This window comes from Heterodontus francisci, chromosome 17 (assembly GCF_036365525.1).
Source record: "Heterodontus francisci isolate sHetFra1 chromosome 17, sHetFra1.hap1, whole genome shotgun sequence".
NCBI classification, from domain to species: Eukaryota; Metazoa; Chordata; class Chondrichthyes; order Heterodontiformes; family Heterodontidae; genus Heterodontus; species Heterodontus francisci.
This window is the reverse complement of record NC_090387.1, coordinates 90,380,295-90,402,401: the sequence shown is the minus strand read 5'-3', so window position 1 is coordinate 90,402,401 and position 22,107 is coordinate 90,380,295. Positions and strand designations below refer to the sequence as shown.

Here is a 22,107-nt window from a genome sequence, read left to right as displayed (position 1 = left end):
AGTGCCTGACAATTTAGTCCCACACTCCAGTTTTTCTCCCTAACCCTGCAACTTGCCTCTCTTTGAGTAAATGTCCAATTGCATTTTAAAAGTTTCTATCAAATCGAATATCACCACGCTTTCTGCGAGTGTGTTTCAAACCTTAGCAACCCTCTGTAAGAAGAAATTTCTCCTCATTCGCCAGTTCTTTTGCCAATGAGTTTTAAGCGATGACCTCCAATTACCAACCGCTTGCCAGAGAAATAGTTTCTCCCTACTTGCTCTATCAATATTCTTCGCAATTTTGAATAAAGGTCTCCCTATAACCTTCTCATACAAGAACAATCCCAGCTTCTCCAATCTCTCCACATAACTGAACTCCCTAAACCCTGATATCATCCTCTGTATCCTCTCCAAGGTCTTGATATCCTTCCTAAAGTGTGGTGCCCAGAATTGGACACAATACTATAGCTGAGGCCGAACCAGAGATTTGTAAAGGTTTAGGTTGACTGCCTTGTTTTTGTATTCAGTGCCCCCACTTACACAGAAGATACATATTGTTGGGAAGAGTCCCAGGGAACCAAGCAGGAAGACCTCTGTCAAATATCACTCCTAAGCGACTGCAGTCATCTCAGATTGATCGTTGAAAGGGTAACTGTATGAGTTAATTGAAACTGTCTTGCTTAAAATTCTCAATAAAGGTGTTGGATTTAGTGTGAGATTGTATCAATTGTAATACTCAGTTTCCAAACTTAAGAAAGAGGTAGAGGCACCTAAGGTGTTGCGTTTTGGGCACTTGCATGGGAAGGTGCTATAGGAAGGGGAGAGGCTGTTGGGGGTGATTAAACAGTGGGTACCATTGAGGGAACTGTCCCTTCAGAATGCCGAAAGGGGAGGAGAAGATGTGTTTGGTGGTAGAATTACAACGGAGATGGCAGAAATGAGGCTGGAGGGGTGCAAGGTGAGGATAATGGGAGCCATTATTGTGGTTCTGGGAGGAAGGGAGGGGAGGTGAGAGCAGAATTGTCAGCAATAGGGGGGGACATTGTCAACAGTTCTGTCAGCCATGGTGACAGAGAATCCTTGATTGAGAAAATAGGAATACATATCAGAAGCACTAATGTGGAAGGTGGTATCATCAGAATAGATGTGAGAGAGATGGAGAGACTGGGAGAATGGAATTGAGTCCTTACAGGAAGCAGGATGGGAGGAACAGTAAACAAGGTTGCTGTGGGAGTTAGTGGATTTACAGTAGATATTGATCAACAGCCTAACCGTAGAAATGGAGATAGAGAAGTCAAGGGAAGGAAAGGAAAAATCGGAGCTCAATAGTATGAAGGTGATAGAGGGGTGGAAATTGGAAGTAATGCTGATGAAATCTTTTAGTTCGGGGCGAGAACAGGAAGCAGCAGCGATACAGTCCACAAAGTGCCCAAAAAGGTGATGGAGGGGACTGGACTGGACTGGAACAAAGAATGTTCCGGGTCACCCACACCAATGGAGGTATAGCGCTTAAACAATGAATATTCTTCTTTAGGTAAGGAGACCAAAATTATCCACAGTACTCCAGGTCTGATCTCACCAAAACCCTGCACTTTTGCAGCAAGACTTCTTCACTCTTATCCTTGTGGTACCTCGTTACTGCCTGCTGAACTGAAAATGACCCATTTATTCCTACTCTCTGTTTTCTTTCTTTTAATCAGTTCTGAATCCTGGCTAATATACTGTCTGCAAACCCATGAGCCCTAATTTTGTCTAATAACCTTTTGTGTGGCACTTTACTGAATGCTTTTTGAAAATCTAAATATACTACATTCAGTGGTTCCCTCTTATCTACTCTGCTAGTTACAACTTCAAAAAACACTACTAGATTTGTCAAACGTCATTTCCCTTTCATAAATTCTTGTTGACTCTGCCTAATATTATTATGATTTTCTAAGTGCTATGTTACCATGTCCCTAACAATTGATTTTAGCATCTACCCTGCAATTGATGTCAGACTAACTGGCCTGTAGTTCCTTGTTTTCTTCCTCTTTCCTTTCTTGAATAATGGGCTTATGTTTGCTCCCTTCCAATCCATGGGGACTGTTCTAGAATCTAAGGAATTCTGGCAAATCAAAGCCTATGCATCCACTATCTCTGTAGCTTGCTCTTTTAAAACCCAATGATATAGGCCATCAGCTCCAGGAGATTTGTTGACTTTAAGTCTCATTAATTTCTTCAGTACTATTTCTTTACTGATAATAATATCCCTAAGTTCCTCATTTCCACTAGACCCATAGTTCCCCAATAGTGCTGGGATTTTTTTCCTGTCTTCTACCATGATGACACATACTAAGTATTTGTTTAATGTCTCTGCCATTTCCTTATTCCCATTTACAGTTTCACCTGTCTCTGCCTGTAAGGGGCCCACGTTTACTTTCATTAATTTCTTCCTCTCTTCATACCTATAGAAGCTTTTCCAATGTGTTTTATGTCTCTTGCTAGTTTACCCTCATTCTATTTTTTTCTCTGTTTATCAATTTCTAGGTCATCCTTTGCTGAATTCTAAAATCGTCCCAATCCTCAGGCTTACTGCTGTTTTTGGCAACATTACAAGCCGCGTCTTTTAAGCTAATACTGTCATTAACTTCTCTTGTTAGCCACAGTTGGACCACGGTTGGAGATTTTTATTTTTTAAGGGAATAAATATTTATTGCAAGTTATGAATTATATAAAAAGGAGAACAGTTGCTAAAGTAAGCATTGGTCCCTCAGAGGATGGGACTGGGGAATTAATAACGGGAAACTTTGAACAAGTATTTTGTAACTGGCTTCACAGTAGAAGACACAAAAAGCATCCCAAGAATAGCAGAAAATCAAAAGGCAAAAGGGAGGGAGGAACTTAAAACAATCACGATTGCTAGAGAAAATGTACTCTGAAAACTAATGGGACTAAAGGCTAACAAGTCCCCTGGACCTGATGGTCTGCATCTGCATTGGTTATAATCTTCCAAAATGCCCTAGATTCTGGAAAGGTCTCAGCAGATTGGAAAACCACAAATGTAACACCTTTATTCAAGAGAGGAGAAAGACAGAAAGCAGGAAACTATAGACCAGTTAGCCTAACATCTGTCATTGGGAAAATGTTGGAATTCATTATTAAGGCATGAAAGGGAAATCGTGTTTGACAAATTTAGTTGAGTTCTTTGAGGATATAGGGGAACCAGTAAATGCAGTGATAAGTTGTCACATAAAAAGTTACTACACAAGATAAGAGCTCATAGCGTTGGAGTGCTATATAAGCATGGATAGAGGGCTGGCGAAATGACGGGAAACAGACAGGCGGGATAAATGGGGCATTTTCAGGTTGGCAAACTGTAACTAGTGGAGTGCCACAGGGCTCAGTGCTGGGACCTCAATTATTTATGGTCTATATTAATGACTTAGATGAAGGGACCGAGTGTATTGTAGCCAAATTTGCAGACGATACAAAGCTAGGTAGGAAAACAAATTATGAGGAGGACAAAAGGAGGATGCAAAGGAATGTAGATAGGTTAAGTGAGTGGGAAAAAGTTTGGCAGATGGAGTATAATGTGGGAGAATGTGAGGTTGTCCACTTTGACGGGTGGAATAGAAAAGCAGAATATTATTTAAATGGAGAAAGACTGCAGGATGCTGCAGCACATAGTGATCTGGGGGTCCTTGTACATGAATCACAACAAGTTAGCATGCAGGTACAGCGAGTAATTAGGAAGGAAAATTGAATGCTGGCCTTTATTGCAAGGGGAATGGAGAATAAAAGTAGGGAAGTTTTGCTACAACTCAACAAGGCATTGGTGAGACCACACCCAGAGCACTGTGTACAGTTTTGGTCTCCTTACTTAAGGTTGGATATACTTGCATTGGAAACAGTTCAGAGAAGGTTCACTTGGCTGATTCCTGGGATGAAGGGCTTGTCTTATGAGGAAAGTTTGAGCAGTTTGGGACTATACTCATTGGAGTTTAGAAGAATGAGAAGTGATCTTATTGAAATGTATAAGATTCTGAGGGGGCTTGACAGGGTAAATGCTGAGAGGATGTTTCCCCTCGTGGAGGAATCTAGAACTAGGGGGGCACAGTTTCAAAATAAGGGGTCTCCCTTTTAAGACAGAGATGAGGAGGAATTTCATCTCTCAGAGGGTTGATAATCTTTGGAATTCTCTTCCCCAGAGAGCAGGGAGGCTGGGTCATTGAATATATTCAAGGCTGAGTTAGACAGATCTTTGATCTAGGGTTTGGTCGAGGGTTATGCAGGGCCAACAGGAAAGTTGGGTTCAGGCCACAGTCAGATCAACCATGATTTGATTGAATGGTGGAGCAGGCTCAACAGGCTGGATGGTCTATTCCTGCTCCTATTTCTTATGATCTCAGTAGCTTGAGCTCTCCCTGAGTCCATCTTCATGTGTATTTTGGCTGCCGCTCCAGGTCTGAGCCCATCAATCCATTTCCACATTTTATCTTTCTCTTTACACCTCCTAGACTCTCTTCTATTGTCATGTCTCCTTTCATTTCTCCACTCTCAGATACACTGTCCTCCAATTCGCTATCCCAATTCTTCAGTACTCCTCGACCTTCCTGCTCTCTTGCCTTCATCCCAGGCTTGACTTCCAATTAGATAAGCCTAGAGCTTCCCTCTGTGCTTTTCTCAGCAACCTCCAATGGGCTCATCGAGGCACTCGCCACTGGCTCATTATGAGCAGCAACCCCAATTGTCCCATCCCACTCTCTCGTCGATCTTCATGCCCAGTGTGCCTGCTGGAGGCTAATCTTGCCAATCTTCTTCCTGTCCAACTCACCACTCCTACTGACCCTACTGGACTCTACCAGCGGATCACCCCTCTACACATCTCCCTCCAGAATGTCCATTCAAATGTGAACAAGGCCCTTGCCATCCATCAACCTATTGTGGATGATTGCATTGACAACATGGCCTTAACGGAAACCTGGGTGAGGGGTGATAACACCTTGCCACTTAATGAAGTCTCTCCGCTTGACTACATATTGCATCACTTGCCCCACCAGGACCATTGCAGTGGCAGTGTGGCATTTTTAACTAGATCACACCTTGGCCTGACCCCCTACGCCTCTGGCACTTTCTCCTCCTTCAAGCACCCACCTCTCTTTCAAAATCATCGTTCTCTACTACCCTCCCAAGTACGATAAAAATGTTATCATTGGATATCTTCACTGCTTCCCTCACTCAGTCTCTGCACTGAACAACTTCTCATCCTCAGTGATTTCAATCTCCAACTCAACACATCATGTTCTCTCCTTTGAGTTCACTGCCCTCTTGTCCTCCCTAAATCTCACCCTCCATGTAAACTCACAACCCATTTCATGGTCACCCCCTTGGCCTTGCCATCTCACATGGTCTTATGAGTGCCATCATATCAATTAAAGTTAGGGCTATCTCTGATTACTTCCTTGTATCACTTTCCACCCACTTCCTCCATCCACGCCCCAAGTGGACCTCATTCTGTATCCGTCCCTGGGAAAAAGTATCCCCCCATTCACTTACAACTGCAATTTCAAAATCTCAATGGTCTAGCCTTTGGCCTTCTGTTTGCTACAACATTTCTGCAGAAACTGATTTGCTCAACTGTACCCTCACCTTCACCTTTGATCAGCCAGTCTACAATAAAAAGATAAATCGTCTCTCTCACCCTGGCTGTTCCCCCTGGTATGGCCCTCATCTCCGCTCCCTTAAGTCCAAGGGACGCAGACTTAAAACATCTGGGGGACAACTGATTTAGCCATCCATCACCAGATTTGGCTGGACCTCTTCAACACTACTGGGTCCTGCTGTCATCTGCTAAAACTGCTCACTATTCCAGAATCATCCTGAAATGCCCATAACCCTGTTTCTTTTCTCTATTGCAAACTGTCTTCTTAAACTCCTCTCCCCGTCCCCTTCAACCTCAGCTCCAACAGTAAGTGCGAGGAGCTCACGGCCCTCTTTGCCACTAAGATCGAGACCATCCGATCAGTGGCTTCTACCATGCTTCTCCCTTTCACGACCCCACCTGGCCAAACTTCCTATAATGCTGCCCCCCGCTCTCCTCTCCCCTATCTCCCTCATGCCCTCTCTGAGCTCATCTTGTCCATGAGACCAGTTGTCTGCTTCCTTGATCCTATTCCCACTAAACTGTTGACCACCCAACTTCCCCTCCTGGTCCCCCTGTTAGCCGATATTGTAAATGGTTTTCTCTCTTCAGGTGTGTCCCTCTGTTCTTTATATCTGTCATCATCACCCCCTCCTCAAAAAACCAACCCTTGACCCCAGTGCCTTTGCAAACTACTGTCCCATCTCCAACCTCTCTTTCCTCTCCAAAGTCCTTGAATGTGTTGTCGCCTTCCAAATCCATTCCCGTCTTTCCCGGAACTCCATGCTTGAATCCTTTCAATCAGAGTTCCACCCCACCACAGTACCAAAATAGCTCTTATCAAAGTCATAAATGACATCCTACGTGACAATGTTAAAAGTAAATTTTCCTCTTCATCCTTTTCGACCTGTCTGCAGCCTTTGGCGTGGTTGATCACACTATCCTCCTCTAACGCCTCTCCACTGTTGTCCAGCTGGGTGGGATTACTCTTATCTGGTTCCATTCTTATATATCTAATCATATCCAGAGAATCAATTGCAATGGCTCTTCTTCCTGCTCCTGCACCGTTACCTCTGGTATCTCTCAAGGATCTATCCTTGATCCCCCTATTTCTCATCTACATGCTCCCCATTGGCAACATCATCTGAAAGCACAGCGCCAGTTTTCACATGTCTGCTGACAACACTCTGCTCTACCTCACCACCACTTTTTGCGACTCCTCCACTATTGCTAAGTTATCAGACTGCTTATCCAACATCCAGTACTGGATGAGCCAAAATTTCCTCAAATTAAAAACTGGGAAGACTAAAGCAATTGTTTTCAGTCCCCGCTCCAAACTCCATTCCCTAGCTACTGACTCCATCCCTCACCCTGGCAACAGTCTGAGATTAAGCCAATCTGTTCTCAAGCTTGGTGTCATATTTGACCCTGAGATGAGCTTCAGACCTCATATTTGTGCCATCACTAAGGCTGCCTATTTCCACCTCCATATCACCCGACTTTGCCCCTATCTCAGCTCATCTGCTGCTGAAACCCTCATTCATCTGTTACCTCTGCACTTGACCATTTCAACATACTCCTGGTTGGTCTCCCACATTCTATTCTCCGTAAACTTGAGGTTATCCAAAATTCTGCTGCCCGTGTCTTAACTCGCACCAAGTCGCATTCCCCTCAATCCCCTATCATGCCTATGCTCGTTGACCAACATTGGTTCATGGTCAAGAAACATCTTGATTTTAAAATTCTCATCCTTGTTTTCAAATCCTTCCATGGCCTCACCCTTTCCTATCTCTGTAATCTCCTCCAGCCCCACAACCCTCCAAGATATCTGCACTCCTCTAATTCTAGCCTCTTGTGCATCCCTGATTTTAATTGCTCCACCATTGGTGGCCATGGTTTTAGTTACCTCAGTTCCAAGCTCTGGAATACCCTCCTTACACCTCTCTGCTTCTCTACCTTGCTTTCCTCTTTTAAGACATGTTTTAAAACGTACCTGTTTGATGAAGCTTTTGGTCATCTGACCTTGTATCTCCTTTTGTGGCTTGGTGTCATACTTTGTTTTATAATGCTCCTGTGAGGTGCCTTGGAACATTTCATTACATTAAAGGCACTATATAAATGTAAGTTGTTGTTGTTGCCTATCCCCAGTAATGGAGACAGACAAGTTGCCAAAGAGAAGGGAAAAGTTGGAGATGGACCATGTGAAGGTGAGATAAGGGTGGAAATTGGAAGTAAAGTTGATGAAATTTTCCAGTTCAGGGCAAGAACATGAAACAGCACTGATGCAGACAACAATGTAGCAGAAAAAATAGGTGAGGGAGGGATCCTGAGTAGGACCTGAACAAGGAATGTTCCACATATCCCACAAAAAGGCAGGCATAGCTAGGACCCATGCAGGTTCCCACAGCAACACCTTTTATTTTGAGGAAATGAGTGAATTAAAGGAGAAGTTGTTCAATGTGAGAACAAGTTCAGCCAGGTTTCTCTGTTCAAGGAAGAAGTGGACAGTCCTCAGACCATCCTGGTGGGAGATGGAGGTGTAGAGATTGACTTCCATGAAGGGAAGACTGTTACTGCCAGGAAAGTGGAAACTGTTAAAGTACTGTATGAGCACTGATAATCTGTAGTGGGGTTGTGAAGGGGAGTCATTAGCCTTGTCTACAGTGGATAGCCTTTGACAACAGGTAGCCACCCTCTGGTTCAACGTCTTTGGCTCGTAGATGACTGGAACTGAGGACTGGCGCAGGATGAAAGCATTATGACTGCTGGAAGGATAAAGCGCATGGTTGCACACCAACTGCACATTGTGTGAGTGGTACGTCTTACGGTTTTGGTACATCACCCTATTAAGACACGGCCATGTGCATGTAGTCGATGGCTCCCTGCCCTATTGGGAATCCCACTATCCTGGCAAAGTCACATGCCCATTCCTCCTGTTTCTCTGTGTTTAGAGAGAATACAATGAAGTTCCCTTTCTTGGTGTACAGAGCCTCTGCGACCTCCCAGATACAGCGATGGATATATAGGTGGTGTCAGCTGTTCCAGCCTGGAAGGATCTGCTGGTGTAAAACGGCACTGACAGTGCCATCCACGCCAACTCTATGAGCGAACGTGGGAGTACTGACCTGCTTGTCGTGAACATTATCAGCCAAGTCACGATCTCCTGTAGAAACACCCTTTGACTGTACAAATGCAGAGGGCTTGTTTTTCCACTTCCAACACTTGGCCTTCACATGTCCCTTCTTATGAAAGAAATAGCAGGTCAGTACCCTCTAGCCAAACCTTTCCTCCTGGCTTTCCCTTTCACTAAGCTGAGTGTGTCTGTCTTTACTTTTGTCATTTTTCTCAGTCAAACCAGATCTTTCGTCATTATCAACCTTCCTATTTCTCCAACTTCTCTGAAAGTTTCCAAAGATTGTACCAACTGCGGGTAGGGTCAATTTGTAATTAACTGCCTTTACTGCGGAATCCCTTCTTTTACGTTTTTCCGGGTGGGAACTTATTCCTGAAAAGAAAAGTTTCTTTCGAATTTTTCCATCAGAATTACTGCCCTCATGCTCTCAAAATCTTGTGCAATTTTTATCGATCTGTATCACCTATCAAACACAATTTATTTCATTCTAGCAAAATCCAAAAATGTCTGCCCCTGTTTCTTTTTTAAATCCCTAAATTTTTGTCTGTAAGCCTCTGGTACCAACTCATAGGCATTGAGAGCAGTCGAGTGAGTGCTCATTTGAAAGGGATGAGTACATCTCCAAAGCTTTCTCTATGAAAGTACTCTGTAGGAGCATTGGCCAAGATGATTTTGGCCACTCCAGATTCATGGTAATTTTCCCAAATGGTGCGAAGTAAATTTCTACTCCCTCTTCACTAAATTTAAGTAGCAAGCTTAAATTCTTTGCCAGGTTCAACTAGGATCTCCTCAATTCGCACCCCACACCTCCCCCCCGCCCCCAACCACCACTTTCTCTTCCCTTCCCAGTTTCATCCTCTCTAGTTCAAATTCCAGTTTTCTCAATTCAAATTGTCTGTCTCCTTCCTTTTCCCTTTCCTCTCTGTGTTTTTCTCTTCTCTTTCCAAACTCAGCTTCTCGAATTCGAATTGCCTCCTTTCCCTTTCTCTTTCTTTTTCTGATTCAATTTTGGCTAGTTCTACTTGAATATTAGCAGTATCATGAAAACCCTACATGCCAAATGGGAAATATTAATTTCATCAGTTGGAACCTTGCCTGAGACTTTTACTGGAAATTCTTACAAATAATGTTTTTAAAAAGTAAACTGGCAGCCAAGATGGCCACTTCAATTTACATTTGAAACACCAATAGATTAGACTGGAAACAATACAACTGACTCAACCTAGTCAGTGCTCTCTGATTAAATTACCTGAAATGACCTTATTAATACAGTTGTCAGGGGCCATCGATATCCATTGACTTTGAAAGAACCAACATCCACCAAGTGTGACTGGACAGCTAGAGGGGTATAGCCTTGTATCTCAGAGAAGATTCCAGAAGGACCTCATGAACACCACAAAGAGGTTTGGTAATGCCATGTGACTGCTTGTGCAGTTCTGGGGAAACTGTAAGCTTTATCACACAGAAAGCAGAGGAGAGAAACTGAAAAAAGTCAACAATGAAGCAGCTCTCTCTCTCTCTCTCTCTTCAGTCAGACCGCCAGAGCCAACAACTAGGAGACAAGGATCAAACCTCCTCTTCTGCCTTCCAGAGCCTGAGAAGCAAGCCCATAACTGTGCATGTGGCCCAGTGAGAACTTCAGGACTAAAATTTCAACTGAGGACTCTGGGACTGATAAAATGTATTTAAATTCCATTTAATCCAGACTCTACTCCAATCACCAGAGATGTTTTTTTTTAGATTTTAGAGATACAGCACTGAAACAGGCCCTTCGGCCCACCGAGTCTGTGCCGACCATTAACCACCCATTCATACTAATCCTACACTAATCCCATATTCCTACCACAACCTCACCTGTCCCTATATTCCCCTACCACCTACCTATACTAGGGGCAATTTATAATGGCCAATTTACCTATCAACCTGCAAGTCTTTTGGCTGTGGGAGGAAACCAGAGCACCCGGAGGAAACCCACGCAGACACAGGGAGAACTTGCAAACTCCACACAGGCAGTACCCAGAACTGAACCCGGGTCGCTGGAGCTGTGAGGCTGCGGTGCTAACCACTGTGCCACTGTGCCGCCCGTTTTTATTTCTGTAATCTATTGTTTGTGTGTGTGACTCACGTGAATGTGTACATGAATGCATAGTGTATTTATAGTAATTTTAACCAGTTTAGACTGTTAAGATTAATAAATTTACATCTTGTCTGATTGGTTCTTTTGCAAATTATATTAGAGGAACAGGAGCAAGTACTCACTGAGGTGATAAGTTCAATCACTGTGTTAAAAAAGGATAAACCCTGTATGGCCAAATCAGAGAAGGGGCAAAAGGTAGGCCTCAGACCCTTTCCTCACCTGACTGTAACAGCAGAAACATTTGTTTCTTCCTCAAACTTCAAGCAAGGAACCAATTCTTGAATTATCTCTGCTTTCCTAGCCCCTGGGCTTACACTAACTTCCAATTATGTCAATATCGTGATCAAATCCATCTTTTTTTAACTGCTGCAATATAGTGACAGTCAATCTCCCCTCCTAACAAGTTCTTGTACATTGATGGCACTCATGTTGATTTCCCACTGAACCCAGCCAGAGTAAATGCAAAATCTTGTTTGTTTAAACACTGGAAAATCCCAGAGAACCTATTTCACAGCCTCTTCATGAACGATCCGAACCCGGATGAGCCCCCAATTTTGTTATGATCCCTGTGAAGACCACCAACAAACCAAAATAATCCATCGATTGACCCCAATTTAGGAAACGAAACCAAACGGACAAGCTTTCACTTTTATAAATTTTACTTTAATACTCAAACCAAAACCAACATAAATTAAACATGAAGTAACAGACAGATCACGGTCCATGTATTACAAATTACACCTTAACGATCAGATACAACAGAGATGGGTCTCACGTTTTCACTGGGCAGTCCATCCAGCATATATGGCACCAAATTACAGTCACACAATTCTGCACATTTCTGAAGCTCCTCAGATATATTTTCAGCTTCTTTCTTGAAGGATTTAGCCTCTGGTCTTCTTCCAACAGCAGTTCCCTCTCATCCGAACTCCATGGGTGTGGTCTTCACCACAAGGCTCACTTCTCCAGAACCCCCACAGCTCTGCTCACAACAGTCTTGATGGCATGGATTTACCAGTCTTCCCTTTATCCAAGTCCTGCAGTGACCACCTGTGCACTGTATGGCTGAGTCTTGTTAGTCGGCTACTTCAAGTAACAGAAACTGCTTCACTTTCTTCAGCTTTCCAGCGATTCACTCCTGCCTGATTTGTCTCATCTGCCTAATCTGGGGAGGACACTGTCTCCATTTATCTGGTCTTAAATGGACTTAAATGTGGAAGGCATGATTGGAAAATTTTTAAATGACACAAAAATTGGCCATGTAGAGGATAGCTGTAGACGCCAGAATGAAATCAATGGATTGGTTGAGTTGGCGGAAAAGCAGCAAATGGTATTGAATCCGGAAAAGTGTGAGGTAATGCATTTGGGGAGGGCAAACAAAGCAAGGGAATACACAATAAATGGGAGGATACTGAGAGAGGTAGAGGAAGTGAGAGACCTTGGAGTGCATGTCCACAGGTCCCTGAAGGTGGCAGGTCAGGTAGATAAAGTGGTGAAGAAGGCATCTGGAATACTTTCCTTTATTAGCTGATATATAGAATACAAAAGCAGGGATGTAATGCTGGAACTGCATAAAATGCTAGTTAGGCTACAGCTGGAGTACTGCGTATAGTTCTTGTCACCACATTACAGGAGGGACATAATTGCTCTGGAGAGAGTACAGAGGTGATTTACAAGAATACTGCCAGGGCCTGAAAGTTGCAACGATCAGGAAAGATTGGATAGGCTAGGGTTGTTTTCCTTAGAACAGAGGAGGCTGAGGGGTGACTTAATTGAGGTGTACATAATTATGAGGGATCTATATAGAATAGACTGGAAGGACCTGTTTCCCCTAGCAGAGAGGTCAATTACCAGGGGGCACAGATTTATGGTGATTGGTGGAAGCATTAGAGAAATCATGAGGAAAAGCTTTTTCACCCAGAGGATGGTGGGTGTCTGGTGTAAGGGGAGACTGGCCTATGGGGATCCAGATGGGAGACTTGGCATAAAACCAAAGATGCTAAAACTTGAGAAAACCTTGTCTGTGCGATACAGAGAAATGCATGAATAACCTAACTAAGAGGTTGACGAGGTGAATAATATGATCAAGGAAGGATGTTCAAGGAAAGATGAGATCAGGGAAGAGAGTAAGATGGGAAGATGATGTAATTAAAGAAACAGCTTGTCAAGTAAACCTCCTGTAACTGTATAAATTAACTGCTCAAACATTGTACTAGTAGAACCCGTACGACCATTCGTGATAGTAAGACTTCTCCTTGCATGCTCATAATAAAGATCGCTTGTTTGGACAAGACAGCCGACTCTCCAGGCGTTTTTGGGTACTTGGGCAAGCTCTCACCCCTGACACTGGAATTCACTGCCCGGATCAGTGGTGGAGGCAGAAAACCACAACTCATTTAAAAGGTACCTGGACCTGCATCTGATGTGCTGTAACCAGCAAGGCCACGGACCAGGTGTTGGAAGGTGGAATTAGATTGGGGGGGACTAGGTTTTTCAGCCTGCACAGACACAATGGGCTGAATGGCCTCTTTCTGTTCTGCAACTTTTCTTAATTTTTCTCTGATTCTGTGGTCAGTTCCCAGTTGTTTTTCCAGCTTCTGTTTCAATTTTGATTTCTGTTCCTGTTTCAGTTTTTAGGTTCCATTTCTGTTCCAATTCTGGTTTCCCTCTCAGTTAGGGTCTAAAAAAAAAGTTTTGCAATCACTGATTCCCTCACTTATTTTATTAAATAATGTTCCATGGATCCTCGTAACTATCAGACTATTTTTGGGAATTTTTACTTTTTAATTCAGTGCACCCTGAGCATCATCCTCAGCTCCCAAATATGCTTGAATTATCTTTGCATTATAGTTAGGCCACCATTCTCTGGGCCCCCTGAATGTACATGCATATCTTGTCCAAAACTGGCCAATCTAAACCAGCCCACACTGTCTTATTCATCTTTGCTGAGTCACTAAAATATGGTATTCCCAGCCCTAACACCATGGCTCTTGGGTTACTAAGCTTTTTCTGACTCTGCTATTAGATGACTGCATCAACTCCTCCCCTTCTAGATTCACACAAACACACTCCATGGCACTTCTGGGAGATATTTACGGAGTCCTTCAGCACCCAATATCGCAGTGAAGTTTCAAACATTTGCACGTTGTACCAGTTGTGGAGATTCCCAGTCTTCCCAAGAGTTATGGATCTGTAGACCCAAATGCATTTACTTAGAAACTTTGATAGCTTCATGTTTAGGCGACTTAGTGTTTTAACAGTATACATATAAGAACAAAGGGAAAAAAATTCTCCCAGTTTCTCCATCTCCATCACATCTGTTCTGGTGATGTTATCTTCCAATATATCTTCCTTTTTCATCAACCATAGTTCCCCTGCATCATAGTTGACAGGGTCCACAATTGTGACTGCCCCATTTCCAACACTTATGCCCTTGCCCCTTCCCCTCCCTCCCAGAACCGTAATAGGGTTCCTCTTGTCCTCAATTTCTACCTTATCAGCCTCCACATCAATGCATCATCCTCTGCCATTTCTACTATCTCCAGGGTGATGCAACTACCAAACACATCTTTCCAATCACTCCCCTTTCAGCATTCCCTCCAAGAAAGCCTGGTCCGGTCTTCAATCACCCGAACATCCCCATCTCCCCTTCACATGCCACCTTCCTGTGCAAATGCAGGAGTTGCAACACCTGCCCTTTTACCTCCTCCCTTCCCACCATCCAGGGTCCCAAACACTCTATTCAGGTGAAACAGCGATTTACTTGTACTTCTTTCAATTTAGTATACTATATTCGCTGCTCAGTGTGGCATCCTGTACGTTGAGGAGACTAAATGCAGATTGCTTAATTACTTTACTGAACATCTCCGTTCCATCCACAAGCATGATCCTGAGCTTCTGGTCACCTGTCATTTTAATTTTCCATCCCACTCACTCTCTGACCTCTCTGTCCTCAGCCTCCTACACTGTTCTAATGAAGCTCAATGTAAGCTCAAGGAACAGCACCTCATCTTTTGATTAGGCACTTTATCACCTTCCAGACTGAACATTGAGTTCAACAATTTCAGATCATAACCACTGTCCCCATTTTTTCAGACAGCAGCTGCTGGTAATGATTCTGCTATTTCCATTTACACTGACTGTACTATCTCCTTTTGCCATGTACCATCATCCCTTTTGTCATATTTCCTGCTTTCCACCCGATCACAGACTTTCTCTTTTGTTCTCCTGCCCCACTGTGCCCTCTTTCCCTATCACTATACCTGTTACATCTTTAACTTTTTCCAGTTCTGAAGAAAGGTCATCAACCTGAAATGTTAACTTTGTTCCTCTCTCCACAGACGCTGACAGACTTGCTGAGTATTGCCAGCATTTTCTGTTTGTTTATGGTCATATCTGTTGTTTGTTAATATCTGATCCTCCTCTTTTCCTTTTTAACATGAGTCCATAATTCTAACGATTGCCATAACTGATGTCCTAGAATTTTTGATGTTTCTTTTGTCATCAGTCTGGCAGATAAATATTAGATCACCTTGCATTGTCAACTGTCTCTGTTATCACCATTGCACCTTGAAATCCTCACCTGGAAAGAGTTTGCTGCACAAGAACTTTCATAGAATTACAAAATGGTTTACAGCATAGAAGAGGCCATTTGACCCATCATGTCCATGCTGGCTCTCTGCAAGAGGAACTCAGCTTGTCTCACCTCCCCGGCCCCAACGTGCACCCACCCCGCTGCCCCCTACCCCACAACCTCTTCCCTGTAGCCCTGCAAGTTTCTTTTTCTCCAGTTATGTATTAATGACTTGGATGCAGGCATAGAAGGTACTATAGCCAAATTTGCAGATGACACTAAAATAGTAAGTTACAGTCAAGAAATAAGAAATTTACAAATAGATGTGGATAGGTTAGGTGAAATTTGGCAGATGGAGTTTAACGTGGATAAGTGTGAGGTTATCCATTTTGGTCGGAAGAATAGAAAGGCAAATTATCTAAATGGAGAGAAACTTCAGAGTGCTTCGGTGCAGAGGGATTTGGGTGTCCTCGTGCATGAATCGCGGAAAGCTAGTATGCAGGTACAGTGGGTAATAAGGAAGGCAAATGGAATTTTGGCATTTATTGCTAAAGGAATAGAATATAAAAGTAGGGAAGTGTTGCTGCAACTGTACAAGGCATTAGCGAGACCACACCTGGAGTATTGTGTACAGTTTTGGTCCCCTTACTTGAGGAGGGATGTAGTTGCATTGGAGGCAGTTCAGAGGAGGTTCACTAGATTGATTCCAGGGATGAGGAATTTGTCTTATGAAGAGAGATTGAGCAATTTAGGCCTTTACTCTCTAGAGTTTAGAAGAATGAGAGGAGATCTAATTGAGGTATATAAGATGATGAAGGGGATTGACAAAGTAGATATAGAGAGGGTGTTTCCTCTTGTGAGGCAATCCACAACAAACAATCCTTGTATTACAGAAGACATAGTCCTGTCCTTCCTGGAGTATCCCAAAACTCCTTATTGAGTATCTGTGCCAATTTTAGGATAAGGGGTAGCAGATTTAAAACAGAGATGACGAGAAATTACTTCTCTCAAAGGGTTGTGAGTCTGTGGAATTCACTACCCCAGAGTGCAGTGAATTTCACGACATTGAGTAAATTTAAGGAGGAGATAGATTTTTAATTAGTAATGGGTTGAAGGGTTACATAGAACAGTACAGCACAGTACAGGCCCTTTGGCCCACGATGTTGTGCCGAACTTTAACCTACTCTAAGATCAAACTACCTACATACCCTTCATTCTACTATCATCCATGTACCTATCCAAGAGTCACTTAAATGCCCCTAATGTATCTGCTTCTACTACCACCGCTGGCAGCGCATTCCACGCACCCACCACTCTCTGTGTAAAGAACCTACCTCTGACATCTCCCCGAAACCTTCCTCCAATCACCTTAAAATTATGCCCCCTGGTGATAGCCCTTTCCACCCTGGGAAAAAGTCTCTGGCTATCCACTCTATCTATGCCTCTCATCATCTTGTATCCCTCTATCAAGTCACCCTCATCCTTCTTCGCTGCAATGAGAGCTTCTCCTAGCTCCCTCAATCTTTCTTCTTAAGACATGCCCTCCAGTCCAGGCAGCATCCTGGTAAATCTCCTCTGCACCCTCTCTAAAGCTTCCACATCCTTTCTATAATGAGGCGACCAGAACTGAACACGGGCAGGAAAGTGGAGTTGAGGCCGAGATGAGATCAGCCATGATTGTATTGAATGACAGGGCAGGCTCAAGGGGCTGAATTGCCTACTCCTGCTCCTAGTTCTTATGTTTTTTAACGATATGTGCACACATATACTCCCAGGTACCAAACAACTGATTCAGACATGCATTAGAGAGCCCTTGATGTAATAGCAGGAACCATCAATGTAAATCTGTGTGATCACTCAGATTAGTCATTGACAAATCTCTACGGCAACAAACTTGCCTTTTAGCACCAGATTGGCAGGGTCTGTAAAGGGGAAGATGTGTGGAGTTCTGGACACAATTAGTCCCAGAACTGCCGGACATGGGTCAGTGAGTGTAACTTCTCTGTAAGGACAGCTGTAAGCTATTTATTAATCTGGGCACTCGAGATGTTGCTGCATTTCACGTAGCCATTAGTGAGACAGTTAAACGGGGTGTGGGAGATCTGAACTTCGACAGGGTAACCTCCTGAGTATCAGAATTTAGAGAGGGCCTATTATAGAGCTAAAAGTTGCTTTTTGCAATCACTGTGTTGCAATTCAACTCCCCGGATGCCCGAGTCCTCAACACAGTCTCGTCAATCTGGACTCCCACTCTCTTTATCACATAAAATGAATGCTGGATTATTTGTATGTGGTCAGCTAACTTTCCTGATGACCAGATACAATAGATCTGATAGAGAATTATTATCCCATTGCATCGCATCCAGTCACTCCTCAGAATTGCCACACCATTCTCCCATCTGAATCACCATGGTAACTGTTTGCCAGTTACTCCCTGGATATTAATGACATTGTGCGTTATTTGATTTGGTGTCACCCTAGATGTTAAACTAACTGTTAATCCTGTATCTATTAACACTGCTCGTTGTTCTGCCCCTATAGGTAATGAAACAATGGGTCGTCACCACTTATCAAACTTAAACCATGGTAGACTGGGGTGAGGAAGGGATGGCACCTGTTATTGTGGAGGTGCATGGTCCTGTGAGTGGCTATGTTTTGTGCCCTGACTATGAAGGCAAATCAGAAGTGTTCATCATATGAATGGGAGTTCTCATTTAGATTTTGAGCAATATTACCAAGCTCTACAACTTCATTGAACCCAAAGCACCATTTCCCTCACTGGGGCTAAATAATTCTCTCTGAATGATACTGGCTCAGCATCCAAAACTGCAAGCAGCTGCTGCAAGCCCCTTGGCCCTAATTCCTGAAGGGCTTGCATTGTTTGTTTAATGCTACTCTTCAGATCATCCCTCTCTAATTCTATCTCAGCCAGATTATTCTGTAATTCCAGTACACTTTGTTCCAATTGATTTCTGTTAAAGTCTCCACACAGGGAACATTATTTGCCCAAGTTAACCTAAAGTGCTCTAACAATTGCTCCTTCGCCTCCTGTTTCTTCTTGGAAAGATCTTTCAATCTTACACTCTTTCTTTAAACCTTTATTGTACAGGGTTCTGCCCACAGCAAACAACTCTTGTATTACAGAAGACATAGTCCCAAAACTCCTTATTGAGTATGTCTGCCAATTCACCTTGGGGTGTGCTTTACACTCTAGATCTCAAACCTGGTACCAAGCTCATGGACTACAGGGCCGTAGTATTACCTGCCCTCCTGTATGCATCGGAAATATGGACACTGTACAGCAGACATCTCAAAGCCCTGGAGAGATATCTCCGCAAGATCCTGCAAATTCACTGGCAGGACAGGCGCTCCATTATCAGTGTCCTCGCTCAGGTCAACATTCCCAGTATCGAGACACTGGTCATGGCTAGTCAATTATGTTGGGCGGGCGACGTCATCCGCATGCCTGACACAAGACTCTCAAACAAGCTTTCTATTCCAAGCTCCGTCACGGCAAGAGGCTACCAGGAAGGCAGAGGAAACGCTACAAGGATATCCTTAAAGCCTCCCTGAAGAAATGTGACATCGCCACTGATTCATGGGAATCTTTTGCCAGAGACCGCCCAAAATGGAGAAGAAGCATCTGCGAAGGAAATTTCGGAAATTTGAGCATCCCATTCACTCGCCTCACCAAACACTACCTGCCCCACCTGTGGCAGAGTGTGCGGATCCAGAATTAGACTATTCAGTCACCTAAGGACCCACAACCCGGGAGTGGAAGAAAGTCATCCTCGTTCCCGAGGGACTGCCCAAGAAGACGAGATCTTAAATCTGTAGGGTCCCACCTTCATGCCCTGTGAAATATTGGCTACAAACTCCTCTAATTTATTTATTGTTAAGATATTCAAAAGGTCCAACTTTACTACAATACGCTACTTATCAAAACAGAACTGCTCAGATCCCAATGTGATGTTCAAAAAATTACTGTCTTAGTTTCTGCCAAATGGTTGAATAAGTCCTTGACACTTATTAAACAGATTTCACAGAATCACAGAATAATACAGTGCAGAAGAGGCCCTTGGGGCCATCAAGTCTGCACCGAAGCATTAAAACACCTGACCTGTCTACCTAATCCCATTTGCCAGCACCTGGCCCATAGCCTTGAAGGTTATGACATGCCAAGTGCTCATCCAGGTACTTTCTAAAGGATGTGAGGCAACCTGCCTCTACCACCTGCCCAGGCAGTGCATTCCAGACCATCACCACCCACTGGGTAAAAAAGTTCTTCCTCAAATCCCCCTTAAACCTCCCGCCCCTCACCTTAAACTTGTGACCCCTTGTAACTGACCCTTCAACTAAGGGGAACAGCTGCTCCCGATCCACCCTGTCCATGCCTCTCATAATCTTGTAGACCTCGATCAGGTCACCCCTCAGTCTTCTCTGCTCCAGCGAAAACGACCCAAGCCTATCCAACCTCTCTTCATAGCTTAAATGTTCCATCCCAGGCAACATCTTGGTGAATTGCCTCTGCACCCCCTCCAATGCAATCACATCCTTCCTATAATGTGGCAACCAGAATTGCACACAGTTTGGAAAGTCCTCATCAGGGAACTCCACTTTGCTGATGATGCTGCATTAACATCTCACACTGAAGAGTGTCTGCAGAGACTCATCGACAGGATTGCGGCTGCCTGCACCGAATTTGGCCTAACCATCAGCCTCAAGAAAACGAACATCATGGGACAGGACATCAGAAATGCCCCATCCATAAATATCGGCGACCACACTCTGGAAGTGGTTCAAGAGTTCACCTACCTAGGCTCAGCTATCACCAGTAACCTGTCTCTCGATGCAGAATTCAACAAGCGCATGGGGAAGGCTTCCTCTGCTATGTCCAGACTGGCCAAGAGAGTGTGAGAAAATGGCGCACTGACACAGAACACAAAAGTCCAAGTGTATCAAGTCTGTGTCCTCAGTACCTTGCTCTATGGCAGCGAGGCCTGGACAACGTACGTCAGCCAAGAGCGACGTCTCAATTCATTCCATCTTCGCTGCCTCCGGAGAATCCTTGGCATCAGGTGGCAGGACCGTATCTCACAGAAGTGAGATAACACAGAAGTCCTCGAGGCGGCCAACATCCCCAGCATATACACCCTACTAAGCCAGCGGTGCCTGAGATGGCTTGGCCATGTGAGCCGCATGGAAGATGGCAGGATCCCCAAGGACACATTGTACAGCGAGCTCGTCATTGGTATCAGACCTACCGGCCGTCCTTGTCTCCGCTTTAAAGACCTCTGCAAACGCAACATGAAGTCCTGTGACATTGATCACAAGTCGTGGGAGTCAGTTGCCAGCGATCGCCAGAGCTGGCGGGCAACCATAAAGGCGGGGCTAAAGCGCGGCGAGTCGAAGAGACTTAGCAGTTGGCAGGAAAAAAGACAGAAGCGCAAGGAGAGAGCCAACTGTGTAACAGCCCCGACGACCAATTTTATCTGCAGCACCTGTGGAAGAGTCTGTCACTCTAGAATTGGCCTTTATAGCCACTCCAGGCGCTGCTTCACAAACCACTGACCACCTCCAGGTGCTTACCCATTGTCTCTCGAGACAAGGAGGCCAAAGAAGACTCCAGCTGTGGCCTTACCAAAGTTCCGTACAACACCAACATGACCTCCCTGCTTTTGTAATCTATGCCTCGATTGATAAAGGCAAGTGTCCCATATGCCTTTTTCACCACCCTATTAAACTGCCCTTCGGCCTTCAGAGATCTATGGACAAACATGCCAAGGTCCCTTTGTTCCTTGGAACTTCCCAGTGTCAGGCTATTCATTGAATACTTCCGTGTCACATTACTCCTTCCAAAGTGTATCACCTCACACTTTTCAGGGTTAAATTCCATCTGCCACTTTTCTGCCCATTTGACCATCCCGCCTATATCTTCCTGTATCCCAAGACACTCAACCTCACTGTTAACCACTCGGCCAATCTTTGTGTCATCCGCGAACTTACTGATCCTACCCCCCACATAGTCATCTATGTCGTTTATATAAATGACAAACAGTAGGGGACCAAGCACAGATCCTTGTGGTGCGCCACTGGACACTGGCTTCCAGTCACTAAAACAGCTGTCTGTCATCACTCTCTGTCTCCTACAGCTAAGCCAATTTTGAATCCACCTTATCAAGTTACCTTGTATCTCATGTGCATTTGCTTTCTTGATAACTCTCCCATGTGGGACATTGTCAAAGGCTTTGCTGAAATCCATGTAAACTACATCAACTGCACTACCGTCATCTGCACACCTGGTCACATGCTCAAAAAATTCTATCAAATTTGTTCGGCATGACCTCACTCTGACAAAGCCATGCTGACTATTCCTAATCAAATTTTGCCTCTCCAAGTGGTGATAGATTCTCTCCTTCAGAATTTTCTCCAATAGTTTTCCTACCACTGACGTGAGACTCACTGGTCTGTCGTTCCCTGGCTTATCTCTACAACCTTTCTTAAATAGTGGGACCACATTAGCTGTTCTCCAGTCCTCTGGCACCTCCCCCGTGGCCAGAGAGGAATTAAAAATTTGGGTCAGAGCCCCTGCAATCTCCACCCTCACCTCCCACAGCATCCTGGGACACAAATCATCCAGACCTGGAGATTTGTCCACTTTT

General features: G+C 44.1%; 1 pseudogene; it reads left to right on the top strand.

Annotated features, from left to right (window-relative positions):
* Positions 1 to 910: 910 nt before the first annotated feature.
* LOC137378619 (uncharacterized) lies at positions 911 to 9,374 on the top strand (annotated as a pseudogene).
* Positions 9,375 to 22,107: the final 12,733 nt, after the last annotated feature.